The 26,473-nt window shown below is 42.0% G+C and overlaps 2 protein-coding genes and 1 long non-coding RNA gene across 8 annotated transcripts in view; 2 read left to right on the plus strand and 1 right to left on the minus strand.

The window, feature by feature from the left end:
• LOC146387779 (butyrophilin-like protein 1) overlaps positions 1 to 26,473 on the plus strand; it is a 413,480-nt gene that overhangs the window by 341,592 nt on the left and 45,415 nt on the right. The gene's annotated exons all lie outside the window — the stretch shown is intronic.
• The window catches only part of LOC146387789 (dedicator of cytokinesis protein 3-like), a 241,037-nt gene that overhangs the window by 157,622 nt on the left and 56,942 nt on the right, over positions 1 to 26,473 (minus strand). The gene's annotated exons all lie outside the window — the stretch shown is intronic.
• Positions 15,617 to 24,692, plus strand: LOC146387790 (uncharacterized). Its single transcript, XR_014800319.1, has 2 exons — positions 15,617 to 15,792; positions 15,893 to 24,692. It is a non-coding gene; the product is annotated as an uncharacterized LOC146387790 (long non-coding RNA).

Genomic DNA, 26,473 nt, shown 5'->3' on the forward strand with positions numbered 1-26,473 from the left:
TGGAAATTTTAAAGGCTTTTCTTCTTTGCCATACTTTGAGACAAACAGCTGATAAATCAGATGCTTGCAAAAAAGTTGCCACCACTCTGCAGCCTCACTCGTAGCGGCTCATGAACGAGTTCTCTGCCTGTCCTAGGTTCTGTGTGAGAGGCTCTCCAGCTAGCAGTGGACCAACAGGACAGACGGACGACTATTACCAGCTGCAGTTCAAAGATGACATTGGATGACATAACCCTTTTAGAAGATTGTAATCTGAAGGAAATGCTTAAAAAATCAGCTACTGTGCACACAGCAAACTGTAGTTTGAGCTGCCGACTGCAGTCTGGTACTGTGGCAGCGAGGACACACAGCTCACACCTCCGGGCGACGGGACTGTTGCATCTGTCTCTGCCTGGCTTTGTCTCTGTGTTGCTGTCACCATCTGTCTCCGTATCATCAGCGTCACTCTCGCTCTCTGCCGTCGCTGTCACTCTCTGTGTCACTGTAATGCTCTCTGTCTCCACTATTAGCAGCGATCAGTTGGGATTGTCACTGTTTTGGATTGTGTCACTGACAATCTCAACTCTCTCGAGCCCTTCATCCCCGTGTGTCTCTCTTTGTTGGCTGTGACTTTCAAAGTCAGTCCATCATAGTCCCTGGCATCGTCAGAGACCATGTCATGCTCTCACGGTCTTGCCCTGACCAAGTGTAAAATGCAACCAACCACTGCTCAATTACCTAACGTACCTTTAATGTCTCACAAACCTCTAGTTGTCATGTTCCAAGTAGCGAGAATTGGAGTTTGACTGTGTTAAATAAACAACAACAAGAAAAAACACTGAAGCACGGTGAAGAGCGTGCCAGGAGACGGAGCTGTGGCCCTCCGAGGTCGAAGCAGCGACCAGTGTTCGGTCTCTCTCGACACAGACGGCTGCCATTGTTCCCATGCTACACGCTCTCTTTGTAAATAGCTTGTTAGCTTTGATGGATCCTGTTCTTGACCTCATCTTCTCTGAACGCTGCTCGAGCGTGACTCCATCCTCCTCCCACCTGTTATCCAAACGTATGTAATCGTGATCAGAGGACTTTTTTTCTGGCTCACGACTGCAGATTATAAGAACTGGCTCACCAAAGAGAACAGCATGCGTCTCACTTACTGTAATGTACACAGGAGAGCTGTAACTCACAGATCATCACAGAAGTTTGAAATTAACATCAGTTAATCAGTCTGTCTCATTTTATTACCCTTTTAGTAAAGCATGCAAATTTAGTGCTGATTATAATAATTTAAGAAAGATGAAACTTTCTGGAAAGATATTTAACAATCACTCATCTTATTTATCAGGATAAGACTCAGATGCAACCCTGAAAATGTTTGCAAGCTGTTCGAAATGTAACTAAAAACATAGAATGGAATCATCTACAAATCTACACATTAAATGCTTAGAATGAGAAAATGTACAGGTTTAAGAAAAAAAGGCTTATTTTGAATTTGATGGCAGCAACATGTGTCAGAAACGTTAGACAGGCCTTCGTCTTTTAACAACAGTTCATCAACGTCTGGGACCCGAGCAGAGCAGCTGCCGGACTTTTGGGAGAAGAACGCTGTCCCATTCTTATCTGTCCTCGGTCTTCTTTGTCCTGTTATTTGTTTCATGATGCTCAAAATGCTCTCAGTTCATTCCTCTGCAGGCAGGCCAGTTCAGACTCCATGCATTATGTGAAACATGAAGACCTTCCCTGACAAAACACTGTTCAATGACTCTAAAACCGGCATAGACCTCAGCACTGATGACGTCTTTCCAGATATGGAAGCTGCTAATTCCCAAGGTATCAATGCTTCCCCCACACATCAGAGATTCTTTGGGACTGAGAGCTGATAATAAGCCTGATGGTCGATGTCTTCTTTAGTGCTGAAGACGTCCGTGTTGTTGCCCCCATCGCAACTTTCTTGAGACATGTGGCAACCATTAAATTTAAAATGAGCTCATATTTTTCATAGCATAGTAAAATGTCTCAATTTAAACGTGTGTTTTCAGTGTTTCTGTGTGGATAAACTGTCAGTTTATGGGATTTGCAAATCATTGCAGACCATAGTTATTTTTCAGTTTACATAGCGTCACAACATTTTCTGGGTGGGGCTTGTAGACAACATAAAACTTGGAAACACATGATGACCTCAGTTTACACTGCAAACAGTGGATTTCATGCACAATGCATGTTGTATTCGCAGAACTCTGCATAACCTGGAATCAGAAATAGAAATCTGATGGAAAAGACTGTGGATGGAAATTATGATGGATGAGACCCAGGGAGTCAGTATTAATGAAAGTGCTTCATATACACATTAAGTTTATTTTATCCAGTCAGACCGAAGGTTGATCTGGAACATCCAATAATCCCTGAAAGACTTAGATTTGGTCATTACTTTAAATATCCCTACTAATGAAAAATCAGATGGTCTTCAGTGGTTCCATCCATCTATTCTTTAGACACCACAGGGCGTGAACGTGTTAACCACTCGACCACGGCACCACTCAAACAGGAACAGCAATGTTTTCATTAAACAAACTTTATGTAAATTAAAAAATTCTGAAAAACAGTAAGTTAGGGACAAATATCCCCAAATAAAGGTGGAACTGAAACTCTTGGAGCTGCTGGTTCACCCTGTTGGTGAGACGTCCTTTTGGGGTTTTTTCCTTTCTGTGCGTCTGGGGAAGCTGTCACAAAGCTAAGAGCTCTCCAGAGAAGACAAGAGGCAGAGGAGAGACGATGAGGAGAGGCACACACACCGAACACTCACGGGGATTAGCATTGCTCTATCTGGCTCGTATTGGCATTTAGATTATCCAGCGGATTGGGTCAATAGTCTGACAAATGACTCACATCTGTTAAGCCAGTCACACCACTTAGCCTGTGGCCTTTCCACGTCTGTGTGTGTGTTTGTGTATGAATGAGATTGTGAGGATGAAGGAAGTCCCAAAAAACAAATGATGGAAACAAAGCTGCGTGTGCAGGAAACTGTGTTTGTGCACACGCCACTTCTCAGATGGTTTAGTGAACAGAATATGTTTCAATATTTAATTGCTGCTCAAGAATTCCACCAAAATCCAAACTGATCCAGACATATGACACAAATTTCACCGCTGAATAATTTAAAGAAGGAACTTTCTTCTCATCAGTAGAACAAAGGTTGTACATTTGAAGAAAACATATTTGGCACAAGCTTTTAAGTAAAGGACCTCAGAGTGCCGTGTTCGTGTGCCACACTGAAGATTCACGAGTAACTACAAAAAGAGCTCGAACAGGATAAAAGAAATCAACAAACTGCACTTCAGTGCTCGAGCTGGAAAATGCTGCAAACTTGTTCAAACGCATCTCCTATCATCTTTTATTAAGTGCAGCATCGTTGCATGTTTTCAGATCCAAATGCAGAGAAAACACTTTGAAACACTTGAATTTCAACGGCCACAAGTAGAAATATACAAGAAAGATTACATTTGTTTTTAAAAACTTGCATATATAGGACATGAGAGGATTTTTTTTAAAGCCAATTAAAGCTAATCCGTAGGGTCTCAATTAGGGGTATCTTCTCTTTGCCACCCCCTCTTTGAGATTTTAAAGCAGAGAGCAGCAATGATTACAGCTGGTATATAATTCAATTCTATTCTATTTTGTTTATATATAACACCACAACAACAACCGTCGTCTCTGCTTTATATTGTAAGGTAAAGACAATAATACAGAGAAAACCCAACAATCATATGACTCAATGTCAACAAGCACTTTTAACTCCCTTTTAACAGGAAGAAGCCTCACCCAGAGGTTTTTCTGTCATATCTACTGCTACAGTGGCCACATGGGGGTCAGTGTGTGAACAAGTATTCCCTTAAAATTGTGGACCTCAGGAGCACAGGAGTGATAAAGTCCTTTTTTATAGTCTACATGTGTCTGGAGTTTTGTTCTGGTCTCGGTTTGTAGTGCTACAAACCTCGTCTGTGTGAGCTCCACACACCTGATGTTTAAATGTTTTGGGCCATCAGAAACGGTGTGCAGTACAGTAAATCCAACTAAGTTGCAGTTTCTCCAATAAGCTCCACAAAAAGCACCGTTTCAAACTGCTGCTGTATTTGAAACTGCACACATACAACATATAGACTGTAGATAAAAGACGAACATAAAGGATTTGATTCAGCCTCTGGTCTGTGAAGTCGTGCTGTTCAGCGTTGACACGATTTTGCCTTTGCTTAGCACTGCAATTATTTTGCAGTTTCATTGTTTTGCTAATTACATACAGCACAAAGTTTTTTAATATAAGGAAGTGAAACTCTTGAGATTTAATATCTGTTTAGTGAGAAGACGGTCAACATTAACTGAGCGGTGGATGGTGGGAGAAACTAAAGAAAACTGGTGCAGAGATTATGCAAACTCATCACATAAAGGTCCTCTGATCCCTGTGAGCTAACAGCACTAACGGCTGAGCCAATCAACTGCATGGAGGGCGCACAGGTATTATACAAAGTTCACCCCTCAGGTCATTTCCTTTTTTTCCCTTTTAATAGTTTTTTATACGAGACCCTGATTGCTTAATTAGGACGTGGATCACTTTCACAACACATTGCTTACATAGAATTCATTATTATATTCACATTTCTCGACTCCAGTTTTCTCCTTCGAGTCAGTTATTCCCTCAGAGGCTGGTCACACGTCTGCCAATATGCCTGGAAAATTGGAAATTGGTGTGAAAAACACATTTTTCAAGGAAGTGTTTCTTTGCCACCTTTTAAACATTCACCAAAGCAGCTCTGATTTTAAATGATCTTATCACACAGGTGTTGTGATGGCCTCCAGACGTTTTTAGGAGCGCTTGCTTTTCTTTTTAGCCATTTCTCCTTCAGTTCAGAAAAATAGTGGCTCCACAGAGTAGCTGGTTATAAATTTGCCCGATATTAAAGAAGTCCAGACGCTTTTCTTTGCAAGCTCCTTTGACTACGATGACCTGGATGACTGAGAACCTTCACAGACATATTGCCGTACATTTTGGGAGGAACACCCTTCAACTGGTGCGGGAGTATGAAAGGGAATCAAGGAAACTAGCAGATTATTGGAACCATCTCCGTTTCAACCTAAGATGCAGACAAAGCAGAGTTGTCCCTAAGAGCTTGCGCCTTGGATCCACTGTCAGGGGATACAGAGCAGACTTGATTCTACAGAGAGCACAAAATCACCTTTTAAGTGAAAGGATAAGACAGGTCCATTTCACTATAGATGCCCTCCAGATCAAGATCAGCCAGACTCTGCAGGAACTGGAAACCCTTCTACCCTCTACAATCTTAGAAGAGGTTTAGATGTTTGTGGACAAGGCTCAGCGGGCCCAACACTCTAAAGGAAAAGAAAGACAACGCAGGAAATTTCACACCTTGCTTTCAAAAACACACACTCCTCAGTCTGAACCTACACAACCCAGAGAAGAAAACACACCTGAAGACAGTCAGGAGAAATTTATTTTTAAAGAGTCCAGACGCTTTTCTTTGCAAGCTCCTTTGACTACGATGACCTGGATGACTGAGAACCTTCACAGACAAATTTGCCCGATAAACTCCTCTCTCAAGGAGGAGAAACAAACTCCTCGGGGGTGGTGTTAGTCCGGGCGTTTGGCACAGAAACATGTAAAGCTAACAGCTTGAGAAAAAGGTAACAGCTGAAAGACGCTTTCCTCAGTTTACAATATGTATACAAAGAAAATGTATTACATCAATAGATGAGAAATTAAAAGTAGAAGGATTAAAGATCAACATGGCAAAAATAGAATTCTGTTTAATGAAATCATTGGAGAAAGCTCTGAATGAATGTAAAAAGAAGGCATAACTTTAAAAACTCGCCTTGTTTGGAGTAATTTTCCTAAGATTTTAAAAGATGAGCTTAGAGCAGTGTTTGATGACAAAGTTTAAAGTGGGATCCTCTCATTAACTGATCTGTATTTTAACAGCTGTTGAAACCTGCTGAGTTTAAAATATAAAAAGAAAACCAAGCTGCAGGATCTTGTTGAAACTTTTCAGAAAGATCAAAGCCTAAAGGTGAAACTGCAGCGAGGCTGAGGCCTGTAAGAGCTTCTGTGACTTGGAAATTCAAAGATGCACATTTTATCTGTGGAACTACCCAGAAAACATGCCCACACGGCCCCACAGTGGGTAGTTGTGGGTGAACTAAGTGAGCTGGGCAAACTCACACTTTTCCCACGTTGGCCCCGAGTAGATGTTCCCATACAGGGACCACAGCTGTTTTGCCCTTTGGAGCCTGTATACAGGTTTCAGTAAACCCAGGAGGGCCTCGTGTGGGCTCGTGTGGGGCCGTAGATATCTTTGCCCTTTTGAGCCACTGAGAGGGAACCTTTGGGGTCCCTGCAGTGGGTGCTGTCTGCAGCCCGACACAGGCCCCAAGTGGGCAAATATACTGGGATTAAACCACATTAATAACAATATGCAGCCTGCGTCCCAGTGGACTTTCCTTTCACTGTAAACAGTCGAATGCAAATAATGTTGTATTCTGCATCTCGATCCTCCACGAAGGCATCACACATTTACACATCTGTGCATTCAGTTCACAGATATGAAAGATAAACAATGTGAACATGTTGAGCGCCTGGTTCGTCGACAGTGTTTTGTGTTTTTGGTTCTTTGAATTTGTTTATTTCATTATATTCTAACATTTTGTCTAATGGGTTATAGGATTGTTCTAAGTTTAGGTTCTCCGTGTGGTTTATGTTAGAGTTGTTCCATAGTTTTGCTTCCCTTGTCTCGTTAGCCCTGATTTGTCCCAGCTGTGTTTCCCTCATGTCTCCCATTCCCTGATTCCTCCCTCTGTGGATTTAAGCCCTGTGTTTCCTTCGGTCTGTGTGTGATCTACCCTTGTGTGTGTCCTCGACGTTACACTGTGAGCCAGCCTGCCTGCCAGTTTAGTTAGGCTGGGTCTCAGCAATAAAGCTGTTTTTGGAATGTACTTTTCACCTCCTGGAGTCTGCACATTGGGTCCTCCTCTCCTGCTGCACACAACACATGACAGAATACTCTCAAGTGTGAACCGAACCACAGGGAGACTGTGTGTGCAAGCAAAAGAGAAAGAGGGGGAAAGGCATCTCCAGAGAGAGGGCGATTTTAAAGTAAAGGGGCAGATAGTCAAATTTCTAAAGATCTTGCTGCCAAGAAGTTTCCATGTGGAAAGAAACGAGACAAATATTTTTACATTGCAATATTATTTTATATGGTTAGCATGCTGGAAACCAAAGACCCCATTAGTGCTTTTATTTCCTGTAAGTGTACTTCTGTCTGCATGTACAAGTGTGTGTGTGTGTGTGTGTGTGTGTGTCACCATGCCTCGCATAAGATCTCATCCTAATTAAGACATGAAGTATCTCATTTTAACATCTTCCACGATGTCCACAGACATCCACAGGCAACATTGCGAATGCAGCCAGCATCATGTTAGTGTGTGTGTGTGTGTGTGTGTGTGTGTGTGTGTGTGCTGGTGTCTGTATGGTTGACGATGCTGGAATAAATGTAAAGAGACTAAGAGCCTAATATAGCGATGACAGAGAATCGTGCTGGTTTGTTGCATGTGTTCCTGTATTATGTAATCCTATGCATGTGCAGTGCCTGTGCGTCTGCCTGCATGCATGCTTTGCAACCTAAAGCAAGCTGAAATGTAAGACAGAAGCAGCGAACAAAGTGTTAGGGGGTGATGTAGGAAACAGCTTGAGTAAAACCGGAGCACAGAAAAGTCTTTCTCAGCAACAGCAGTGGCAGCAAACAGAACTAGGCCGACAGCAGTGAGTGCGACAGTACACACCAACCCACATACAGCTGAGCTAAACTGTACTGCACAGATGGGACACGGATCTCAGTATGTCTTGTTGAGCCTGGAGATCTGCTCTCTGCTATTAATAGGCTAAACAGGAAAACTACTCAGATGCACTTTACCCTCAGCTCTCCCCGACTGATCTACTACAGACGTCTCTATAACCAACGGTTTGGGTGGTTGGCACCGAGCGGCTCCCAGGAGAGGGACTGCATTATGAATACAAATCAGGAGCGCACACACTCAAGAGTTTTAGTCAAACAGCAATACGACAGAAGCAGCGTACGAGGTTTTCCTCACACAATCAATTTAAAGTTTAGAGCGATTTGTTGGTTAGTGTTTGAGATGCACAACACTGCATTTGTGTTGTGCATCTCAAATCCACAGACTGTGGCCAACAGCTTCATCAACCTTTCTCACACATAAACTCCAGACTGGAAATTTTTTGTGGCGACAAAAATGTCGACGACAGTCAGGTGTGGCTTTTACCTGAAGGTCCCAAATCTTGTTCTCTTCAGTTTTATTTATATAATGCAAATTCACAACAACAGTGTGCTGGAAACACTTTATATCGCAAGCTAAACACCCATCAATACTAGAAAGAAACCGCAACAAGTGCTTGGCAACAGTGGGGACAAAAAACTCCTTCCTTTAAACAGGAAGAAACCTTCAGCATAACTGCAACCAGTTGTGTGTGAGAGGAAAGAGAAGCGAGCTGAGGCGCGATGAAAGGGACGTGACGACCGTCTGTGCCAGTTTACAGAATTTACACAAAGTGGATTTTGTGTCTTTTGCTCAGTTTATTAGCATCTTCCAATAAACTGAGTATTTCTAAAAGTGACACAAGATGAGATTCTCTCTTGTTACTCACATTTTCAAGGCTTTGTGATGATCTCACAAACTCATCTTTTGTAAGGAAGTGAGAAAAGTGTCCTTGACTGAAAAAGCTGCTGCCTCTCGATGCTCCCGAGGCGGAGGCCTGGTTTCTGGATGCCAATCAAATGAATCAAATAACAACTAGCTTGACTTTTAAGGCATTTTCTTCACCGTTTAGCCCATTCAGAGTTGTTGGAAGTATTAAAAGAGTCATTTGTTACTTTGGCAGCTCCGTGCAGCTGGGACATTCTGTGATTTATGCTATGGACACAGTAAGCCAAGAAAAATGATGACTGCACAAACCTACAGCCAATTTTCTAGAACGTGTATTAAGTGGAAGGTTTTTGACTCGAGAATTAAAAAGATTCAGTGTTTATGCATTAAGGGCGCCCATTAGTTATTTACACTGTTTGGAAAAATGGCCAGCTGAAGAGAAGGAGGGACATTTAAAATGTAAAATGTCAGCGTGTCACTGCAATTATTCCTCTGAAGATAAAGGCAAAGGGTTAACTGGATGAAGCCGCAGGCAGAGCTCAAACACCTACACACATTTATCTTCTAACAGAAGTCATTATCGCACTTATGATGAAAGTTTAATCGAGGTAATGGCTTATAGGAAACAGCCTTTAATCAAGCCATTAAGAGCCTTCGGGGAGCGAAGTCTGGCGATAGTGGAAGGACGTCGTTATCGGGGCTTTCAAATTTTGGTGTAAGTGATTAGAGAAGTAGAGTACAGTCTAAGTGCTGAAATCAAATGTCCCACACACACCGAGGGAACATCACGGGACCTTTTAACGACCTCTTTAGACACTTAGGTATGTACATGTGCGCTATGATATAATCAGAGCCTGCTTTTATACCACGTCTGAAATGGAAAACGGCGTGCATCTACTTAATGATGTCCGATATAACCCCGAGGTTCATTCCAGACACAGAGCTAATTACTTTCATCTTCTTTCTCCCTGCAGATGATTTATTGATTATCTACAGAACAGCAATAATAATAAATAAATAAATAAATATATAAGAATAAATAAATAAAATTAAAAATCTTCAAAATCAAGTTTATTTATCGTCTCTCATTAAACTGAAACCTATTATTATATCAAAAATCAAACAAGCTTTAAAATAAGAGGGAGTTGATGTGATTGCAACCCAACACACACACACACACACACACACACACACACACACGGAAAGCATTTCAAGGAGCTAAGCTCCAAAATAAAACAGGAAGTGAACTGAAAGAAGGACAAACTATTAAGAACAGAAAAATACAGAAAACAAGAAAAATGAAACCAGGAAGAGAAAAACTACAGATTATGGCAGAACCAGGAAGTAACTACAAAGCTTATGAGACTTTTAACGGTTCTTCCCGCATAAAGATAACATCCAATTCAACTAACTTTATTTATATAGCACCAAGTAACAACAACAGTTGCCTCAAGGTGCTCTGATGACCTCCCATATATTTGCCCATAAGGTTGAAGTTTTGACATCTGAGTAAAGTTGTGGTTTGATGACCATTAGAACCAAGTGCAGACATCTAAGCTCGTCTAGGCGGCGATCACCTTGATTAAGTTATGATGCACCCACAGCCGAAACAAGGAGGAAAAAGTACTCTGGTTACTAACAAGTATTTACAAAGTCTTTTGAGCCACACTTCTAAATCCTGAAAATCAGACCAGAAATGCTGTAAAAGTGCTCTGAAAGTCCAGGTTTTTGTCCTGTGCTTTGAAAATGTTCCCACACTGCTCAGTTTTTACAGCCTACCTGTCACAGTACTGGGTCTGTGACGCAGTGTTTTGTGTATTTTAGTTTTATTCTTTGATTGTTGTATTTTCTCAGTCTTTCCTGGTTCATTTTGAAAGAGTCTGCTGTGTCTTTGTCACTGTGTTTAGGTTCATTTGTGTCAGCTGTTTCCCCGTGTGTTTCCATGTCCCCTGATCAACTCCTTTGTGTATTTAAGTCCTTTGTCTCCCTTTGTTCATTGTCAGGTCATCTGTTTTCCATCCGCCTCTCGTCATAGTTGATTCACAGTTCCACATTCTTGTCTCAGTTTTCATAGTTTGTTAGTTTTCCCAGTCTAGGTTTCAGTTTAGTGGTCGCTCCCGTTTTGCCTTTGCTCTAGTTTTTTGTTCATGTCAATCAGCCATAATAAAGGCTCATTTTTTGTTTAAAACCTCACTATGTGAGAAGAGTTTGCACCCATCAGCTGAAACATGTAAACCACCAGAGGTGATCTTGATGCCACCAAACAGGTCTGGAAAAGGTCACTCGGGGTTTCCTGAGGTGTTTGGCAGGTCCTCTGGGTTCCTGTGGGTCACATGATGGACTACCTGATTTGTCCTGTGGAGGTTTAACATATTTCTTGAGTTTTTAAGCAGTTTTCTAGATATGGGTGAGCTCATTATCCTGCTGAAGATGAGTGTGCAGCAGTGTTCAGGCGGGTGGTCCATACATTTCTCCTGCTTTTAAAGTTTTTGGCTAATTAGTGGAGCCAGATTTGGGATATAAATTAACACCAGATCGAGGAGCCGTACCAGGACTAAGGCTTCAGATAATGACTGTGTAGCTCTGCTGGAGCAGATGATGGAGCATTACTTTTAATTTTCCTGCCCTGCTTTTCTCCAGCAGCGACAAAACTGCTAAACCTTCGACCTTCTGTTCACATCACCTCTTCTTCTCCCCCCCCCCCCGTGGTTACTGCAGAGCTCCGTTCTGTAAAAAGCCGGCGAAGGCTTAATGTCCTTTGAGGTCAGGCTCCGTACCGATGAAGCCACAAGCAGACACGCTTATCTCCACAATGCCGGCGTCATTTCACAGAAATACCAGGAGTTTATTTATACACCGAGGCGATGCCAGGAGAATGTGACAGCTATTAGTCCAGTGTGAAGCCGAGACATGCTCACTCCCTCCCACAGCGAAATCAACACAACAAAAGCAGGCTATTATTGTGGTGATAATAATAATAATGGCTATTGGGCTGAAGGCTATTCCAGGATGGGGTGGGATTATAGAGGCAAATATCAAACCATCAGTCATTTAGAAACCAATTCCTGCCTAAATGTTAAACGGCACGCCGACAAGTCCTCTTTAAACGTCTCAAAAACTCGTCCTCTGCCATTTGGCCACAATGATAACATATCAGTAATATGCTGTGCTGTTCTTGTGATGAGGAAAGATGTAGTCTGAAGGTTGATTTGCATCCATCCATCTGTGTCCTCCTGGGCCAGATAATTAAATCTGGAATAGCTGGGAGACTTATTGACCGGAACAGCTGGGATCATTAAAGTTCACTCCAGGAGCTTTGGATTGTTTACACATTCTTTCTTATTTATTACATTTAGATAAATGTCTTTTGTTTGACTTCTTTTAAACCACCATTTAAAACAAGATCAGTGCAAGAAGTGACCGAATGCAGGCACTGAGGTGAGACAAGGAAAGAATACGTCTTTGTATCTTGTTTGCAGGTTTTGTTGTTGCAAACAGAGTTCTGGTAGACTTTTTTTTTTTCCTTTTGCAAACTGTAAACATGTTTGATCCACGTTGTACATTTTTACACGGGCACTCGGTTTTGTAAGCAGCCAAGTGGCCATGAGAGGAACTGCACTTCTTTACACTTCTGCAGTGGCTTTGTCTACCAGGCTGGGAGCTTGCAGCACAGGTAGATCTGTAGAAATATGGAAGTCCGTTTCCGCCACTAACAAAAAAAAAGTACAGTGGAACCCCGACTTACGAAATTAATTTGTTCCCGAGGGTCTTTCGTAAGTCGAAGCACCCATCGCGCGTTTTGACTGAGGCGATGCTGATCGATAGGCTATAGGCTAATTGCTAACTAGAACAACAATACGTCGTTCGAGTGGAACAGCGAAGCGCAAGTACGGAAGCCAAGGGGTTGTCACATGATTCGGAAGGCATTGTGGGCATTGTAGACTCAGCCAATCAGAGCCAGCGGATTTCGTTACTCGGGCATTTTGCCGTAACACGGGCAGAAATATTGCCGTTCAGTGCCTTCGTAACTTGAATTTTTCGTGAAACGGGGTTCCACTGTATCCATAACTCGAAATTTCGAGTCACTTTTCTAAATTTCGGCTTACTAACTTGAAATTTCGAGTTTGTGCTGCCAATCAGTAATCTATGTGAATGATGTCATTTCCTTGTTACCCAGAAGCTGAAGCCCTCAGCTACAAATGCTACAGCTAAGCTACCAGTATTACAGCCAGTCATGAATGCACAAATTGCTGATTATTTTCAGTGTGGCTTCACAAATGATGAAATCCTTGTGTTATTCGCTGAATGGCGTTACTATCAGCAAACATACTCTAGAAAGCGCCAGTTTGTTGCGATCCGGTTTTGAGTGCACATTCCACGCAGATTACTGATTGGCGGGGCTAACTAGAATTTTTGAGTTACTTTTCTCAAAATTTCGAGTTAATAAATCAAAATTTCGAATTAATAACTCAAAATTGTGAGAAAATAAGTCTAAATTTCAAGAAAGAGTTATGGATACTTTTTTTGTAGTGGCGGAAACAGGCTTCCACAGTAGAACTACACTTCAAAGACTGGTCAGTTTCTGGCTGCTGTCCTTGTATACTTCAAGATAGAGTTGGATTTTTAACTTTAACTTAAGAACAAGGAACCTAAACTGGGAATTTTTGGAAAATGTTGGGATCTTCTAACATTAACCTCCACTTTGTTTATATCAGGACTATCTTTGCCTTGCATTTAATATTGAGGTTGGTGCACATACCACAACATGTGCAGTCAAACATGGGCGATGAGCATCACTGGATGTTCCTCCACACTGTCAGCGTGTGATTGAATTATGACGAACCATCACTTTTGCAAAGGCCATCTGTTTGAGGCACGATGTCATTGCAAGGTGGAGTTCTTCTTAAGTGTGGCTAAAAAATGTTAACATCTGTGGAGAAGCTCGGGATAGTTTACGACTGTAGATGTGGGTTAGACATCTCTGAATAATTAACAGACTCTGTAGCATTCTTGAAGTCCTTTACTGTACACACCATCTCGTCTGTACTTCGAGTAATTAGCTGCAAGAGACAGGTGCTGATATTCTCCCAGCCACTTTCACTAATTCACAGCAGACTGCAGCACTACAAAAAGAGCACACACGCAAACACAGCAGCACACACACACTCACTGCTGCACTCGGTGCGGGTTCATGTGGAAAATCGGCCCAGGAAGAAGAGCGCACTTCCTGTCCTCAGCCCTCCCAGATGTTTGCAGTATTTGGAAGAGGTCTCATGTTTGCATCTATTCTCTTATAACTGATAACTAAAATTATCTCTCTTTGTGTTTGTGTGTAGGGTGATCGACAGTCAGCAGAGCACTTCAGCCCACACACACAAGAAACAATTCTTCAATTTGAAAAACAGAAGCTTGTATTTGTTTCTAAATCAGTGCAGAGGGCACGTCGCTACTTAAAACTGGTCTCTCATTCAATCTTTATGCATCAGAACTGATTATATTCAGTTATATTTTACCACATTCACACTTCAGACATCAGGAAATGATATAAATAAATATAAATCCAAGTCCTCCTAAAAAATATAATTACTCTAAATGTTTCAGTTTAAATCATAATCTCAAAAGTTTCACTGTTTGGTGCAGGTCGTTACTCTGATGTTTACAAGTAGAAACAATCACGTTTGTTTTCTAGAAGCATGTAGATGGGATGATATCATAAAGGATTTTATGTACCATATTTTTCGGACCATAAGGCGCATGAAGCGAAACAAAACAGTCAGATAAGTCAAACTTTCCTCAACTCATTCTTCTTGCTTCCTCCACTTCCGTACCATTGACTCATTAATGTTGAATTCTCTGGCAGCTGTTCTGTTCCCATGTTGTTGCAGTATATTAATGACTAACCTCGTATTGTGGATGGATTATCTCAGTTGTTCTCCTGACTGAAGTTTGGTCCGTTTACAGCATCCTGCCATGCGATTGCATTTGTCTCTAACCATCAGGAACCCTCACGTTAACTTTAATCGAGTGGAAAAAAGTTAGCGTTCATCCTCCAGCTTCACTGTGTTTATGATATGCTAACATAGCTGTGTCGCTAGCGATCACGTAGCACATCATTATATACCAGCTAGCTCAACTTCAGTAACCCTACAAACGTCACTGCTGTTTAGTTTTCTGTCTTCATTTATGTTGGAAGTGACAGCAGAGCTGTACGTTTGAATTATTTCATAAATCTCTCAGTCAGAACATGCTATATCATGTTTAGGTGGAAGCTAGCGAGCTAACTTCCTGCTAACTTCTAACTCCATTAAATTTAATAAATTCTGTTTTCATGGATGCCTGGATGTTAAACTTAATTGTTACACCTGGTAAAGCAGCAACGCTGATCATTTTATTAAAGATGAAAGAATTTAGACAGTTTTTAACTCTCAGTGATGCTGCAGTGTTTGTTTGACTTTGGGACCTGAATCAGACGGAGTTTAGGACCCAGATTACTCCGCGAGGCTCCTGACTACGGTAGCCGTAATGGTCCAACAATCCATCAAGCGGTGTGGCTTCGTAGCTTAGCAAAGTCGTACTACATACTACATTTTTGACAGATTTTTGAGCGCCGTGTACCACATAAAATCGGTTCGTGGTCAGTAAACACAACCACAGCTCATACATAAGGCACACTGTCGATTTTTGTGAAAATTTAAGGATTTTAAGGATTTTAGTGTGGAAAATACGACATGAATCCCATAAAATTTGTTCACAGTATAAAGATGCAGCACCTTTATTGAGCCGAACTACTCCAGCATCGCAATATGAAACAATTAGATACGAGTGCATCATTAGAGTTTCATTTCTAATAATTTACAACAGGAAATTGAAGCTCCCCAGGCCTCAGCTCACATGTAAATGATCATTATACCCATCAGTTTTTATTATATACAACTAATTTGTGCAGAGACACACACACACACTGCTCACTCCCACGCTGACACTGCGGCTGCTGCAGAGCTTCGGGAAATGACACTGATGAAGCAACACACGAGTACAGTTGTGTTTCATCATTTCAGAGGACATCAGACTCGCATTCATCTCCTGGAGGTTTACCCTTACTATAATCACAGCTTGTCTAACCCTAACCCAAAGTCTTCAACCTAAAATCTAATGATTCATCCTACGGCTTTGTTTTTCGTGCCCAAAGGGAGACCGAGTCCCGCTAACATGTCATCGCAGGCTCAGCGTTGGGATCACTGCACCCAAAGACTGCAGCAGCGTTTTCTGCTGTGACTATGTACGTAAGTATTAATATACCATGTCTCAGTGCTGACAGAGGAAACACACCGGAACAAACTGTCTCTTCTCCCTTTGTTAGTTTCTGTGCTCATTTTCACTCGCTCTGCATGTCTGTCCATATTTATCACACACTGTATATAAAAGGTAGACATAGCCACTTTGAAGTCGTCCACTGCTTTGTAGATTTTGCACATTTGTGGCGGCATGTTGGGTTTTTTGGAACTCAAAGTGGCCAGTTATCAGTTAATGGCAGAAAGCTTTTACCATCAAGCTGATTGCCACAGGTGTGCAAAATCGAACACAGTCATGCAGTCTGCCTCACTCTAAAGCGCTCACCGATTTCGAGCACTGTAATAGGACGCCACTGTTGCAACAAGTGTGCTCATGAAATATAAATGTGTTTATTGCAAAGTGGAAGAGTTTTAAGAAGCACAGATCACATAAACTTTCAGAGCGTCACCAACACTCTGCTGACTCATTATCTGCAGACTTCCAAAAGTCACTGGAAACCTGGGAGGAGTTTCTGTGGCTCAGCAGGTGTAAAGCAGGTGTAATGTGTAGGGCTCCCCGTCCATGCAGTGGACCTGCTAACTAGTGTTTCATCAGTTAGTCACAGACTGATAAGGCAGTGGAATTTTTCTCACAAAACTGAAGTACAGCCTTCTTGGATGATCTTTAGCTGCACAGAAAGTCATATTTGCCACATAAATCCATTTAAAATGGTCCAAATGCTGCAATCACCACAAATGAGTTGAGAGGTCCAGTTCAGGGACTCCAGTTAGGAGATATGAAGCATAGCAGACAGATGGCAGCTACAGCCGCCTCTGCTGGCTTCCAGCTGTCAATTAACAGCAGCCACAGTCATAACCCAACTGCACCAGGCTGTACTTATTTCCACTGTGAGTGTGGAGACTGCCTCAAGTGGCCATCAGAGGAAAGGCCTTCGATGTTCAGTCCTAGAGATTTGCACAGGATATTTTATTTTCCCGCCCACTGACTCTGTATAAAAAAGCAACTCTGTGTGTGTGTGTGTGTGTGTGTGTGTGTGTGTGTGTGTGTGTCCATGCATATCTTTTCAATTTCTTCATGTATAATTTTATTTTATTTTTTGCAGTCTGTTTGTTTTGCAACTGTCTCTGTGTATCTACATCCGATTTTTGCTTTTTCCTGAATCTGTGTGCACTAAAAACACACACACACACACACACACACACACACACACACACACACACACACACACACAGCGGTCATTTTCCTCAAAGTCATAGGTCGCCATGAAAAAAGGGAAAAAACAATGAGACACGAATATATTTTAAGAACTGTGTTTTCAGTCCTGAGGGGTCGTCAAGCTCCATTATTCATGAATATAAACAAGAACATCCGGTTTTGATAGACAGATTTTCTGATTGATTCAAAACAATCTTGTAGTTTGTTTGTCTCTCGTCCAAGGACAAAAATAAAACTTCTGATAGCAAACAGCAGATGGATCAGAAATGTGTAACGCAGGAGGAGAGACGTGGAAAGGAGAAACTAAGGAAGACGTGGACAGAGCACGCTGGGAGATCTGATGTGTCTTTAGGAAAACTAACTCTTCTTAATTATACAGTGACTCACAGAAAACGTGGATTTACAAAAGAACAGCTTCTTGGTACAACGTGACATCGGACGAGAGCCAAAAACGAGCGATAAAAACCGAGTCTGAAAAAACACGACGATGTTCAGACCAAACATGAAGCAAAGTTTCTATGTTTCACAATTAAAAGCAAAGTCTGTGATTAGATGTTAATGCACAGCAGGTCATGGTGGGTAACGTGATTAAACATGAACACAATGCAGCTCCATGAAAGTCAGACGTCCACTGACTCGATTTTGTTTCTCAATATGTTTTTCCAGCAGTTTTATATGAACTGACTCATACTTAATATTCTCCTTGTTAAAGGGCAAAAAAGTCCACATTGGGAGGGTGGTGCTGGAGTGACTCACACAAGTCACAGATTTTCACACTTCTGTTATTTTTAATAGGCAATTAAGTAAAAACACACGACTTGGTTAGGTTAGTCTTAAAATAAAACTGCTGCTACTTCTTTTAAAGCTCCCTTTTTTGACATCACCACTTTGTTTGGATGAACTACATGCTGCAGATGTGAACTTGTGATGTGAAGTAGTCATGTGACTGTCACAAAAATCATAATAATTGGTATCCATGAACAAATACATGCCTTTTTCTGGACTATAAGTTGGAATCGTTTCAACTTTGGCAAAAATAAAGCTTCACGCTGTATCAGAAAAGCCTTCGGCTGAGGATTCTAATCACGCCCTCGACAGTTGTACAGTTCAACTTTGCTGTTAAATGGAGAGCAAAACCTGAGAGGTTTCAGAGAAACAGAAAAGAAATCGTAGCACTTATTCATCCTACTGGATTCTAGCTGCCAGATTTCTTGTTAAGCAATTGTTGGTTCACATCTTGTTGCACGAGAACTGGTTCAAAAATACTGAAACACAATAACACACACTTTTCTTTGCATTTGGTCTAAACACACCTTTCATAGTGCACAGCAGAGGAAACAGTGTGCGAGGAAACAAAGGAGACTTTTGGATTAAAGAGAGAAATGTCATGTTTCCTTGGCTGGACTTTATAAAACATGAAGAACTACTGAGGATTTAGATTTTCAGGCAGTGAAAAAAAAGAAAATACAGGATTCAAGGACTGAGTGATGAATTAATGGGAGACTTTAGGATAAAACGTGTGTGTAGGCCTGGGCAACAAGCCCATGAAACTTGATATACAGTGACAATAACGCCGGGGAATTAGATGCCATCGGGATGAGAGAGTGAGCAATGGCGAGCACAGGAAGAAGATGGAAGAGAGAATATATCAGGAAAAATGCGTCATCGGAGGAGAGGGAAATTAAAGGGGAGAAGGAAGAAAAACAGAGGAGAGGAGGGATGAAAGATGCTCATTGAAGGAATGACTCAACAAATAAAGAGACAACAAACACAGAAGGAAAGCGTAGAGGGTAAAGCTTCGGACACTAAAAGTCTGCATCAAAACCAAGATTACTTTAATTATATTTGGTCAGAAGGCAGGTAAGAAAATAACAAGATAAAAGAGACCAAAGGAGATACAAGCAGTGAAGTATTCTGCTGTGAACACTTCTGTTCCCTCTGCTGCTGCTTTCATCTCAGAAATTTATCCTCCGCCTATCTTGTACAAGGTCAGCCACGCTTTTATCTCTGCTCACCGAGAGCACCGCATCACTCGTCCCCGCGCTCTCTGTCAGAAGTCACTCAGGATGCAGAATACAGCCGCTGTCGGGCACCAACGTTTCGGCTCAGCGAGTGACGCAGGGAGAGAGAGGAGAGAGATACGCCATGAAGAGGCGAGCAAAGAGGGGAGGCGAGCAGACGGGTGCATTTTGGCTGAAATAATTGAACTAATTGAAGGTCCCAGAGATCAAAATTGAAGGTCTTATATGTCATAGCTGTGTGTGGAAGAGCACAGAGAGAGTATAAGATTAAAAAAATCCAACTGAAAGGTCGCTGATGGAGGGCTGGAAGCAGAGAGAGCAGATGGAGAAAAGAAAGTGAGGCTAAACAAACCCATGAAAACAAGCGAGGGCTGATTCACAGTTCAAAATAATCCCTGTTTATCTGATACTGTGTGGTGGTACAGCCCTGCAGGTCATCCACTACCTGAACACGTGCCACGGTGGCTGGTGCTTTGACTCAGTGTTGGTGGATTTGGGGACTTTAAAGTTTTGCCCAGTATTATAATAATATGTTATTATAACAGTGGGCAGCACGGTGCAAATCCACCATCAGGCCGAGGCCTTTCTGTGTGGACTTTTCCTGTTCGCCATGTCTGTGGGCTTCTCTCCGGGTACTCTGGCTTCCTCCCACAGTCCAAAGACATGCAGTTAGTGGGGTTAGGTTTCACAGTGATTCTAAACTGTGAGTGTGGGTGGTTGTTTATCTTTCTGTGTTAGTCCTGAGACACACTGGTGACCTGTCCTAGGTGTACCCTGCCCAAGTCATGTCAACAGGATGGATGGTTTGTTTAATGTTCACATTTACTTCATGTATTCTTCCTCAGTGTGTTTAGTCTCTGCTGCTTTAGAGTTTTTGCCTCCCTCAGTGTCCCATCCTCTTGTGTCAGTCCTACTACATTTGGTTCATTCATGTGTCTGATGATCCATATTTACTTATCTCACTTCCAGCTTTTTGTTTATTGTGCTTTACGTTTTATTTTTGCTTCTCTTGTCTCGTTCTCTGTGATTTAGTTCAGCTGTGTCTTGTTCGCCCGGCTGGTTCCGCTTCCTGGATTGCTTCTCTGTGTGTGTATATACTGCTGTCCTCCCATTAGTCCTCAATAGTCCTCACAGTTTCTGCTCCCCTTGCCCTTGTGTGCGTTTAATTGGTTTTCACCTTTTTGGACTTCATGTTTGACCTTTTTCAACAAATGCTTGGCTATCAGTTCCACACAGGCTGGGTGAACTGACCCCAGCCCTTTAAGCCACCTTCCTTCTGAATGGCTGCCGCTCACAAATAGAAGGTTTAAAAACAAGTGGGTGGGGCTTCTGTGGCCATAGCCAGAGCTGTGTGCTGGAGATGTCTATATTGATGTACACTCTCTCTATTATATGATACAGAGCCAAGAACAGACGAGTGGGTGGTTCTTGGTTCCTCTTGTTTAATTAATATCCTTCCTTGAGTTTGCATTTCTTCATTTTCACCTTTTTTATGTCTCCTGTGGATCTGTCTTAGTTCGAGATGTCTTTTGATAATTTTCTGTTAGGTTGATGGTTTCAAACTGTAGCCGTCCTCCGGCCTGTCAGTCTGTCCTCATGCTCCGCTGGATTCTTGCTTTGTTTAATCCCACATTTGGTTCTGTAATCCTGTCTCCATCGTTCTTCATGCAGGCTCTCATCTTCATACATTACATAGATAAAAGTATTGGACTAAAGCTCTTACTCTTTGGTTTCAGGTGTTTTTCTGTCTGATTGTCACACATTTATAAAACCAAGCCCAGCCATGCAGTCTGCATTCACCAACATTACTGAAAGGATGGGATGTAATTGGATGCTACTGTTGGTCGTCCATGATTAAATGTAAGCTGTAAGAGTGCAAAGTGGAAGTTTTTAGGAACCACAGAAACATAGCTATGAGGTGGCAGATGGTGTATTTTTAACATCAACTTCCACCACTGCAATAGTACACATGAGAGATATATTGTTTATTGTTTTTTTCAATAAACAATATATTCTTTAATACTCGACAGGTTAACAGGCAGCCCCTTAAAACAAAGAGGCCCAGTACAGTTCCAAACCAGTGGCCAACGACCAAAAAGCACAACAGACAACTGAGGCTGCCCCCTGCTGTTATACGCCCCCCCTCCTCTCAGCAGCCACCACCGGGCAAAATGGCCCATATGATAATCCTCTCAGCTGTAAACAGGCAGCCAAAAGAGCTTCCCACCAAAATGCCAAGCCTCACCCAGGGGTGAAAATATTCCCACTTGTTAGAACAATAGCTGAAATGGCCTGAGCTCCAGGCCTCAGAAATATATCCTAGTGATATTTTCCCCTCACGAGTCACTGTGCAGCCTGTCAAACGGTCATCTCACACACACCAAATTGGACGTTTCAAGAGAAGTCAGACCTGACTGCATGCAGCTGAGGTCAAAGACCCCTGAGACGAGAGGGTGGTATAATCTTTCTCGCCCTTGGACATCCCCGAGTGTTAAAATGAAGAACTTCAAAAGGGCGAATAAAGTAGATTTTAAGGAAAAGGAGCTTAATCTGGGACTTTCTCCCCAACTTGTGACATCCAGCTAATATGTGACAGAAGACATTTACAGATGCTTGATCTCAGCAATTAAAGAAAAATCTCTTAATCGAGGCATTAAAAGAATAACATTTAACAGAGTAAATGAGTTACCTGTGAAATCCACAGTCAGCATTCACATAAACAAAAAGTATTTGCTTTCATCACACTGTTTGATATGCGTCGAGCAAAGCTCGGCTCTTTTTTCTAGAAATCTGCTGAGCATGTAGGCTGGATGGACGGATGGATGGACGGATGGATGGATGGATGGACGGACGGATGGACGGACGGATGGAAGGACGGATGGGCGGGCAGACGGATGGATGGACGGGCGGACGGACGGATGGATGGACGGACGGATGGCCGGGCGGACGGATGGGCGGACGGACGGACGGACGGATGGATGGACGGACGGGCGGGCGGGCGGATGGATGGATGGACGGATGGGCGGACGGACGGACGGATGGATGGACGGACGGGCGGGCGGGCGGATGGATGGATGGATGGACGGATGGGCGGACGGACGGACGGACGGATGGAGGCTGCTTTTCAGCACCTCGAAAATTGCTATTCATACAGTGACAGTTCCTGCTGGGAGATGGATGCTAAGCACAACAACGACCTCATACCAGCAGTCAGTGAGCTGTGACAACGTGGCCTTGCATTAGAGGCTCTATAATGACGAGTCACTGTGCTGTTTTCCAGCACCAACTCTGCCAGATCTTGTTAATGAACTTGTTCACTTCCATAAAACAACATTCAAATGTTCCTCCAGGCCTGTGAGGCTTATTCTTGTTGCATTTTCCACTGCCTAACAATAGAGGCTGTGACTCACGCTATTTCACAGCCTCACTAGAAATCTGAATTTGTGTTGTTTTGTAGCCTCATCTGCATAAAGTCTGAAAGACGTGGGATTAATGAAAAGTTACGAGTTTGGGGTCATGTGTGGGTCAGTGGAGGGGACGGCTTAGAACTGGATTATGAGTGGAACAACGATCAGTAGCTTTTATTTAAGTTTGTAGCGGCGCTTTAAAAATAAATTGAAAAACACTCAGTGTGGAATAAATTCTGTATGTCACATCGTTGGGATTAGGCTGTGATTAAATACAAGTGAAGCTGGGTTTGGCAAACATGTCTCAGGCTAAAAGTTCAAACGGTCACTGAAGGGGCCGATGATGAGGGGAGGGGTAAACTTGATAAAGAGGAGCAGTATAGGTGTAGGTGTGAAGAATCCACTGAGTCAAACATATTGGAAGCATCACATCATTTTTCTTTCCTCATCAATAACTGATGACTCCGGGGCTTCACCTCATATCAGTTTAATGGAAAAATGATACAAAATAGCATATTTCCATCAATAACTCGGATTATCTGTCCACTAAGCCTCACAAAATGTAGCTTGTTTATTTATGTTTCTTTTACAGTTAAAGACCAAAAAATAAGTAAATAAAACATCTGTCAGCCTCAAAGATCCCTCAAGTAAAATCTGTCTCATATATCTATGTTCACAGAACTGATGTTTAAACAAGAGAATTTTTTGCTGGAAAAACTCAGTAAACTCTGGGATTACTTTTACATTAAACTGCCTTTTCATTTGTGATTGTGGAGACAGAGTCCAAAAACAAAAAGTGAGCTGCTTATTTCAGATGAAAAAAGTCCAAAGAAAAAACTAAACGATGCCCAAGACACAAAGTAACAAAAATCTAGGGAATACAGAGGAACGCATTGGAAACTGACAGCAGGGAAACAGTATGATACGACAAAGGATTAATAATTAATACGAAGACACACTGAGGCCTAACAGAAGCAAGAAGAAATGGGTAAAACCAATCAAGGGTAACAAGACAGGGACAGTAAACCTAGGAACAAGAGACCGAAGAAAGCACACATTACAAAACAGGATCTCACAACCTAGATGACCATAAACACAATGACACATGGGGAGAAAGCTAGAAAGAAATACCATAAGCCACTAAATAAACTCTAACAAGAACTCAAACAGAAATAAACAAATGCATGAAAATCTAATTTAACAATAAAATAAAAACAAAAATATCAAATAATGAACAAGAAGTCCATGAAACTCCAAACTTGGTGAGTGAATGGGTGAACACAGGATAAACAGAGTCCATGTATACAAACAATGTGCCGTGACACCGGGCAGCATCTGCACATCCACATGTGGATTTAAGCACATACGTGTTCACTCCTGCATGCAGGGCTGCAAGAGTGTTTCTGTGTGCACGAAGAGGAGACAAGCAAACAGAATAGGGTTGCAGCGACTAATCAATTAAAATTGATCATAGCAACAGTTGGCAACGGATTTTATCGACCAGTTGTGTCTGTGATGTATGGCGCTCCCTGTAGCAACATCTCCGTAGACGGAGGCTGCGCGCCAGTCAATGCTGCGCCTTTCTTTAGCTAATGTGATGAATTACAGGAAACGACACCGTCTCCTTTCTCTCCGTCAGCATTTACAAAGCAAAGGGAAGAAAAGTTCAGAGGCTCGAGCTCAGTTTACAGTTCGTCTCAAGCTATCAACAGTATGGAAAAACTACTCTATGTTAAATTTAGCAGTTCTAGCTACAGTGACCTGTATACATGATGGGAGAGACAGACAATGTTTCTGTCACATTTGTGTCCGTTTTCATGGACAAATGCACATTTTTGGCTCCAATTACAACAAAATACACACATTGTGTCTATTTCCTTTGTGATTTGTAATAAAATGTGCCTGCATATTTGAGCCTTGCTTCAAACAGTTCTGTACTATGAATATCTTTATGTTCAAGGCTTGTCTGTATGTCTCAGTCTGCTGTAATAAAATAACATCCACGCATATAAAACAGGAAAGAGGCACAGTGGGAGGACTGCAGTAATGTAAATCTGTCTATTTCCATTCTTCGTCCTGGTGATATTTCTACAGCTGTAATTGAATTTTCCCACAGCTTCCCCCCCCTCTCTTCCATAACAGGAGCCATTATTTCTAAAGCTCAGAAACATGTTAATCTGTGAGTGCGTGTAAAAGTAGGTTAGAGGACATCAGGCTGTGTGCTGTAAGCCCTCTGCGCCCTGTCAGTCTGTTATACATTCACATTACCAGCATAACACAGGCTGGCCTTCACAGACCGGACTGAGGGAGGGCTTTGTGCTGCCTAGACCCCGACCCCACTTTACCCCCCTTTACCCCCCTTTACCAATGACACTAAGAAGATTTCACTACACAGTAGGACATGTGGGCTAGATTACTCCTCTAAAACCAGCATATTAAAAAAAACAGTGAGAGTAAGAATGTGAAAGAGGGACATAAATAAATCATGGTCAAGAACAGCAGAAGGACAAATAAATAATGGCATCGTCTGGGATTAAATGTATGAGATATAGGCTAAAAAAAGTAGGAGCATTAAGTAATCGATAACTTTCTTCGAACACTGCTGGCAAGCTGGGAGAGCTGAGAGGATTTATTTCGTATCAGATGTCCAGAAAAGTCGGTGAGAGCAGAAACTTCAATACTTGGGGAAATAATCACTGCACTGCAGGACTGTAGCCAAAAAATCTTCCAGGACAACACGTCTGACAGTGGAACCTGTCAACAGACAGATGTGCTGCAGCAACACGGATGGAAGTGTTTGATTTGTCATTTTCATTCATCTTTGTCCACTTAAAGTGTCAGTTGTAGTTAAATTTAAGAAAAGCTCTTCTAGAAGCGAGATTTACAACTTCCACAGCCACCTTAGAAACTCTCCAAGCGTCTGTGTGGGGAGTTATTTTCTCCATTCGATTCCCATTTACGCCTCACTTCCCACTCGTTTAGATGACTGGGAAGTGAACCGTGACATCAATTTCAGCGGCCACTGTGAACATGAACATGTTTTAAGAGAATAACAGTCAAAACTGATATTATTGATGATCAGATACTGTGCTTGCATCAATACTAAACCAGGTTCCTGATCAGTTTCCTGTTGCTGGCTGTTTATTGGCTGCTTCTGGGAGCAGAGGCAGCATGAACACAAGCTCTCCCAGAGAATCCATTAACTTTTGACACTTTTATTTACTTACACTGATGAAAACTGACAAAGAGAACAGTTTGACAGGAATAAAATGGCTGTACTTCAGCCAGTGGTTTTGGAAACTTTGTCAAAATTGATGAAATTATGAACGCAGAGTATCATCAGATTTTCATCCATCCATGAAATACCATCTTGGAAAGCATCTGATTGACAACTGTTTTATTTTTCAGCATGACAATGATCCAAACACACTGCCAGTGCAGTAAAAACATACCTGAATAGACAAACACACAATGGTAATGAACTGGCCTCCTCTCCAATGCCTCAGTGCCTCCTTTCTCCTCCCAGCATTAACAGCTATTTGCAGACATGGAGTGCAAGCATGAGCTGTGCCCAATAACAATTTCAATGTTTTTATATTCTTCCTATTGTTAGCCATTTGATTAACTATTGTATGCTCATGTATTTGGGCCTATTGGGCAGAGAAAGCATGCTAAGCTACATGTTTGCTGCAGCTTTCATCAAATCTGAAGCAAACATTGAACGACCACCGCATGTACATCAAGTCTCAAATTAAATACTATGCAGCTGATTTGATGCCAGGAGGGATTGTAGGCTGCTCTGATCTGAGATCTGTGTGCTGTGATAGAGTGAGC

This window comes from Perissodus microlepis, chromosome 5, assembly GCF_051167445.1.
Source record: "Perissodus microlepis isolate ML-2025 ecotype Zambia chromosome 5, ASM5116744v1, whole genome shotgun sequence".
Classification (NCBI taxonomy): Eukaryota; Metazoa; Chordata; class Actinopteri; order Cichliformes; family Cichlidae; genus Perissodus; species Perissodus microlepis.